The following is a 7,465-nucleotide window of genomic DNA, read 5'->3' as shown; positions in this document are numbered from 1 at the left end:
AGTACCCAGTCTGGCCGGCCTAGATTGCCTACGCTTTGCGGGTTGTTAGTCTGTGTGTTGTTGTAGGACGGATGGAAGGACCAGCCAGGTCACCCGTTAATTTGCCAACTTATTAAACTCAGCAGGGACCATCCATCAACACATCATAGATAAGAGCACAACCATCCCTAAAGAGAGGGAATCTGTCCCAGATCCACAAAACCTGACTGCAGCTTGATGTGAGCTATTATCGTATCTGAAGGAAAGTGTCCTTCAGGAGTGTGGTCAGCAGGCAGCAAGGAGAGGGAAGTGGCGCAGGCCAGTGCCAGCAGGGCCACGTGAGTGCCGTCTAAGGAGGCGGCTGTGTCCAAGAGCAGAGCCATAACTCAGCGTCTGAGTTGGATGCCGGGGGGCCTGAAGGTTTCCAAAATCTGAGCTTTATTTTTTTATTATTTTTATTTTTTATTTGAAAGAGTAAAAGAAGGATAACATAATAATAGGGGGGCTTACCAAATTACAGACAAAGTGGTAGGAAATTATCAATGGTTATTGTTTTACGTGTTGTTATCTACAAGATAGTTTCTCAGGAAAACAAATAGACAAATAATAGTGAGTTACAGACAAAAGAGGTAGGAGATTATCGATGGTTGTTGTACTATACTTTGGTATCTTCAAAGTGGCTTCTAAAGAAAATAAATAGAGCTATACATGAGTGACCTATTGAATAATCATTAACTTTTCTCAATGGTTGTTGTAGGAAACACATAATAATAGACTGCATCCATTTACAAAATAGGATAGGAACAATACAAACATTGCAGAGTTATGGATAGATTAGTAGGAAAATATCAATGGCTGCTATAACACATGGTGGTATCTTCGAAGTGATTTCTCAGGAAGACAGAGATACGCAGGAAGGATCTAACAAGTAGTTACAGCCTAAGGGTTGTCAAAAATCAAGTGAGCCATCTGGGGTGAAAATCTGAGTTTTAGAGACAGATCCCCAGGTCTGATTCACCCTCACCAAACAGCCTTCTTCCTAATTATAATTTGGCTTCCTTGAGAGATTTTACCTATGGGGTGATGCAGGGCTGGCCAGATTACTCTTGTATCTTGGCAGACATATTTCTTTTTATAAATAATTGGTTTATGAACTGATTATTTCCTTCTCTGAGTCAGTTTTAATTTCTCTGCTCTGGTGGGTTCTCCCATCTGCCTTAACCCCTCAACAGAGAGAACTGCAACACAGGCTTTCTGAGCTGAAGGACAGAGAGCAGAATTTAAATCCCACCATGGTCTCAGCACTGGCGCGGCTCCGTGGCTTTCCATCAGGCTTGATGGTTCTTCAAAGTGATGAGCAGGACATTTTAGTAAAGTGAAATCATTTACTCTCCAATTACACTCTTATTTCCCTTCTTCTCCAAGGTGGGCGAATGTGTCTACTCTTATTTTGCAGGTGGCAAAGTTGGGAAATAAAGATTTTCTAAAACCAATCCATTAATTTTCATACTACTTTTTAAAATTAAAATTATAGTAAAATTTGATCATTGTCATATATAATCAAGCTCTTTTTTTTGTACTTATAACTCTCTGGTTGTGTACTTTTGAAGTGAGAGTCTATTACAACCAGTTTATACTCATGTTTTTTCAGGTTCCTGAGAAGATCCTTTGTATGGCGCCCCAGGGAAAGGTATAATAGAGGGTGATTCCAAGGTAGTGTTTTGGGCCAAATTCGAATAGGTTAATATTCATAATTTCTCTTATTTAAGGCTTGATTTCTTTTTGACCTGATTTAATTTTGGCACTTTTTTTCCCTTCTGCAAGAAGTACTTGTTGGGAGACTTCTGTTGGGTTCTCAGTGAAAATTCTGCTGGAATATTGAGGGGCAAGTTTGATATTTTACATCAAGAACTACAAACAGATATGTGCTCAGTGATTCCATAGTCCACCCCTTGAAATATAGCCAAAGGAAATATTTCAAAAGAAGAAGGGGAAATTTGTGTGCAAAGAGGTTTAGCAGCTTGGGAGGCTGAGGCAGGAGGATTTCAAGTTTGAAGCTAGCCTGGATAATTTGACTTTAATTTTGTCTCAAAATAGAGATCAAGACAGAAAGAGGGAGAGGGAGACAGAGAGGGAGAAAAGAACGAGAGAAATAAAAGATCAGTAAGAGGTCAGAGGTATAACTTAGTGTGAAGGCCCTGGGTGCATTCCCCCATAACACCACACACATGCACATGCAACATGGAGACATGGAAGAACGTTTACGAAATATTCTATTTAAAGTGAAAAATAAAACACTGTGTGTCCTATGTTACAACTGGGTGAATGTTGGTGTGTATATATGGGGAGAGACAGAAAAGTGTGTGTTAGGAATGCAGGTGGTTAAAAATTTTCCTTCACATGTTATAATATTAAACAACACAGTATTTAATTTTAAAATAAAAGCTGTCAAATAAATTATAAGACAATTGTATCAGTCAGGGTTTACTACAGGAACAGATATAATACAAGATAAACAAATGTACAAGGAATTGCAAGGTTGGCTTACAATGGTCAGCTCCAGAGTTGGATGAGGAAGTGTGCAGAGGGTGTCTGCACGCTGGAGATTGAAGAGCCCAGCCCCGGGCCTGGAGCTTGCTGCAGTGTCCATGCAAGTCTGTATCAAAAGGCTGACGGGTCTGCAACGGAATGCTGAAGAATCTACAATGAAGGCCGGAGAGCCAACACCAGAAGGCTGAAGAGTCCCAGACGGAAGCCCAACCGTCTGCACCAGAAGCCAGGAGACGACCAAGCTGAAGGCGAAGACGAGCTCCTCCGAACCAGCAGCGAGTCTTTCCTCAATTCCTTTTTTTATGCAGTCTACCCACTCTGGGGAGATGGGGGTCATCCTCTACACCCACACCCTCTGCATGCCTGCCTCTTGCACAGGCTCAGGATGAATACAAAGTAAGCACCCTAGACCCCTTCTGAGTTGCATAGTTAACCTTTTAACTTCTCCAATTAACACAATAAACAACATCCCAGAAGGGTAAGGGCGTGTCCTTTTCACCTCAAGAGGCAGAACTGCTGAGTCACTTAGCCAAACCTCTAGACTCCCCAAGTTGGCACAATGTATCAACCATAACAACAATGTATTACTGAGCAGATTCCTGACACTCTTGGTGGGGATAGTTTCTTTACACTGATTGCTTATTTGTTTGTTTGTTTTTTGGGACAGGGTCTTGCTGTGTAGCCTAGGCTGGCCTCGAACTCACAGCGATCCTCCTGCCTCAGCCTCCTGAGTGTTGGGATAACAGGCATGTACCACCATGCCTAGCTAGTTTCTTTGCATTGAAGTCATTTGGTTTTGGCCACGTCTTTCTAGGATAGCCACTGAGTTAAGAATCATTCTCGGGGTAAGATGTGTCAGGGTTTTCTAAGTTGGTGGAGGAACCTTTCTTGCAGGTTGGCTGAAGCCTGGTACTGAGCGATGTGCTGAGGCCTGGCCTCGGTGCTCAGGTCACCCTCACTGACCAGCCCAGTGGGCCTGGAAAAGACATCCAGCTGCTGTGGGCTTAGGCTCTGCATGTCACACGACCTTGGATCAGAATCTCTCCAGCCTACTTCAACACTGTATTAATCTCTGAATATAAAATTTAAGTTCAAATTCATTTTCCAAATTCTGTGGTTTATCACATAACATATTTGAATTGTGAACTACTTTCAATTTTTCCAGACAAGTTTAATGAATTCCTAACTTCAGAAGATTTTCCTGACAAAGTCAGATTAAAATCTTAATGTGCGACGGCACACTCCTGGAATTCAGGCTGAGGCTGAGGCAGGAGGATCCCTGTGAGTTCAAGGCCAGTCTGAACTACAGAGCAAGACCCTGTCTTATACAACAACAACAACAACAACCATCTAAAATTTCTGACATTTCATGTTCACATGTGACCCTATGGAAAGGTCTAATTTTTAACACTTGAAGGTGGGGTTTTTCTATGTTCCAGAGTTGTGTCACTCTGTACGTCGTATGTGCTGAGGCTCAATTTTAAGGATGCATCAGAATCCCTAGAGGGCTTTATTTAAAGTGTTTTATTTAACACTGGTTGCCAGGCCCTACTCCAGGGTGTCTGATGTGACAGTCTGCATTTTAATCGGCTCTGGTCAATGGCAGGGACCTTGATCTGGGAACTGGACTCTGAGAGCTGCCGCTGGAGGGAAGTGATAGCACAGGAGGCGTGGGAGAAGGGGAGGCTGTACATGCCACACTGTTAGGAGCTGCAAAGTTAGGAGGCCATTTCAGTGACAGCAGGTGACGGCCAAATGAATCGCAGTAGGAGTCATCGCAAGGAACATTGCACAGCAGGTGAAAAGAGTACAGTAGGCGTAGTTGTGCCATTGCGGAGTGGTTACAAGTGCTGGCTCTAGAGTCACTGTGGAAGCAGCTCTGTAGCTTTGGAGGAGATGACGAACTTACACTATAATTCTAATTTAATATGTTAAGCCACTTTATTTTACTGTGACATAACTTTCTAAAGGGACAACTAACTTGAGACATGCTCCCAATCTAAAGCCAATCTGCATCTGTTGAGTTAATTAGAACAGATCAGTGAAGCCTGTATCAGTCGTAAATCATCCTGAGGTCAGGAGCAATGTTTCTACAATGAATTTCTGATAAATGTGCCTTTTTATTTTTAATAAGCATTCATGATCTCAAGGTTATATGTCAAAGTCCGTGGGTTTATTAAAGCTCTTTGTGTTTCATAAATAACAGACTAAGAATCTGAAAACGTATGCCATCAAGATGGAAAATAATTATAGATTTATTTGACTTTATGATAACTGGGATTTAAATATTCACCAAGCTCCTCCCTCACCTCTCAAGACAAAGGTTAATCACCGATGTGTTGCAGTCCTTGGAAAGCATTGCTGTCATCTGAAGAGTTCTGTCGTGGAAGCTGATGGCGTTTGTCTCACATGAGGTGGAAGGTAATTTAAATTATTTGAGGTTTGCTGCTTTAAGCCAGTGACTATAAGCTGGGTGAAAGCTGTCTTTCAGTGACTGTGAAAGCTGTCTCTTCACTTCTCTCTCTGCTTCAGGTTTCATGTATGAAATGATGGTAATAAAACGGCCTTCATGGGGCTGCTATGAGGGTTGAGTTAGGTAAGATGTGGCCATATTTAGAACAATATGTAGTACACAACTACCACTACAATTTACAGGAAGAATTACCTAAGGGCTAGTGGAAGAAAAACTCAAGTTGTAGAAGAACATGTATGACATTGCTTATGCAAAACCCACAAGCATTCTGAGAGCTTTCCATGAGCACAGGTGTGTAAACATATGGATTGGGATCTGGAAAAATAGACTACTGTTACAGCTTGTGTCTAGATGTCCCACCAAAGCCTCATGCAGTCATAGGTGGGGCTTCTCCAAGGAGGCTGAATCTAGGGTGTGTGATCACTAAATTAGTCCATGATTGGTTTGGCATAATTCTGGGTAGGATTAAGGGTGCTGCACCCTAGATGTGGGTGCCACCTGCCCTAAGGGTGTATAGTCTGGATAGAATACAAGGGACAGAAAGAGGATGGCTGTCATTGCTTGCTTCTCTTGCTGCCTTCTGCCCACCATAAGTGTTTCTCCTCTGTGATGCCCCTCTGCCAAGCCTACCTTGGAGCCAGCCAACTGTGGACTGAAACCTCTACAAAGCTGTGAGCCAAATAAACCTTTCCTCCTTTAACTTTGAGTGTTGGTTATTTTGTCTGAGCAATAAGAAAATTAACCAAGATACCTACAGAGTGATATCAGTGTCAACCTCTAGGGAGAGGAAAGAGGACTAGATTCACTGGGGCACAGCCAGAGAGAGCATGGGCTTTAATTGCAATGCCATCTTCATTTTTCATAATGCATTTATTTAGTTATACTTATGTGATTTTCAAGACAACTCACTTGTCATTTTGGAAAATAAAAGAAGTGCAAAAAAATTATAAAGGTCAAAAGTGAGAAGAATAAAGAATTGGCAAATATGAAAATATTTTTATGTTAAGCTAAAATTGTGTTTTTATTCTAGGTAGTGATTCAAATTGCTATCTATATTTAATTACTTATTTCAGATGCTACTGAGAAGCACTATCTAATGATCCTAAATGTTTCAAGAATTTTGCTTTCTTTCTTCTTTAAGAAACTGTTTCTAAGTTCTTCAGATTTTCAAATTCTAAGAAGTACATTTTCCTTCCTCCGGGTAAGTTGTTGGTGATAAATAGTTTGGCAGAAGTGATGTAATAATATTTTCCTTTTGTACTGTATTGATTCACAGCCAAGGTTAATCTGCATAAATAAACACTGTCTCTTTTAGAATTTTTAATAGTTTATATATCAGTTTGTTAAATTTTGAAAGGCACATTGGTTTAGTAGCTCCATAATGAATCATGCATCAATCATTTTGTTGGGTAACATTTGAGATTTACAAGAGAATCCCCAGTTACTGACCTGCCCTTAAGTACTATGCTATTTCTTCTCTGTCCAAGCAGGAGTACAGAATTTATGCTGCTACGACTGTTAAGTATCTGAGAATTAAAGTAGGTGTAGACCATTGATCAGGCAAATTGTTTATGAGGGTGGCTGAGAGCTGAGAAAGAGATAGATTGAGAAACCTTGAAATAGAACCTCTGGAGGTTTAGTTGTTAAATGTAGGTTCTTGGATCCACCACACAGAATTTGACAAAATGGGTCAGGGGATTGACTCAGTGAACTTCAGACCACATGTGGAGAAACTTGCTGGGCCCCCACTGGCAGTTATGTCCAGGCACCGGATGCTGGGAGCAAGAGCTGCTTTGGCAGCTCTTCATCTGCCAGAGTTGAAGCAACAGCACACTATGATGGGTGAAGGAAATCAGGCTGCCTAGGTACTCAGAGGCTTGGGCATGGGTCATTAAAGTGCCTCAAAGTTACACATCTTTGTGCATGCTTAAAAAATGTAAAAAGGGCAATTAAATGTATGGACTCACTCTTCGTTTTGTTTTCTTTGCTGTATCCTCTAAGAACTCTGTCCCCACCAAGACTTCCAGCTCTTGAGGTAGTTAATGAGATGGCTTTAAAAAAAAATTCCTTCTTTTCATCAAAATGTGCCTGGCCTGAGGCTCAGGAGCTCAACTGCACACATTCTTCTGGTTGACAGTTATTTAATGTCATGGTTTATGATCCTCCATTCCAGGTCACAAATCTGCATACTAAGTGTGGCTGACAGAATAGCAGTCTCCTGAAGACATTCCTGCCCAACTCTGTGGAAACTGTGGATGTGTGACCTTTAAAGGCAAAGGGAAAGTCAAGGCTGTACATGGAAATAAAGTTATCAAAGACCAACCTCCAAATAGGGAGATTAAACTGGGTTATCTGGGTGGACTCAGTTTAATCACAAGGGTCTTTGAATGTAGAAAAGGTAGATAGGAGAGGATATCTGTGTGAATGAATCAGTGTGAGAAAGATTTGATTTTCCACTGCTGG

General features: G+C 41.3%; 1 long non-coding RNA gene across 1 annotated transcript; it reads left to right on the top strand.

Moving 5' to 3' along the window:
* Positions 1 to 4,780: 4,780 nt before the first annotated feature.
* On the top strand, positions 4,781 to 7,233 carry LOC106150149. Its single transcript, XR_001236779.1, has 3 exons — positions 4,781 to 4,950; positions 6,076 to 6,203; positions 7,176 to 7,233. It is a non-coding gene; the product is annotated as an uncharacterized LOC106150149 (long non-coding RNA).
* The last annotated feature ends 232 nt before the right edge of the window (positions 7,234 to 7,465 follow it).

The sequence above is a fragment of the Chinchilla lanigera genome, unplaced genomic scaffold (genome assembly GCF_000276665.1).
Source record: "Chinchilla lanigera isolate Chin_1 unplaced genomic scaffold, ChiLan1.0 scaffold00065, whole genome shotgun sequence".
NCBI classification, from domain to species: domain Eukaryota; kingdom Metazoa; phylum Chordata; class Mammalia; order Rodentia; family Chinchillidae; genus Chinchilla; species Chinchilla lanigera.
Note: the sequence above shows the minus strand (reverse complement) of the source record. Positions and strands in the feature narration are given on the sequence as shown.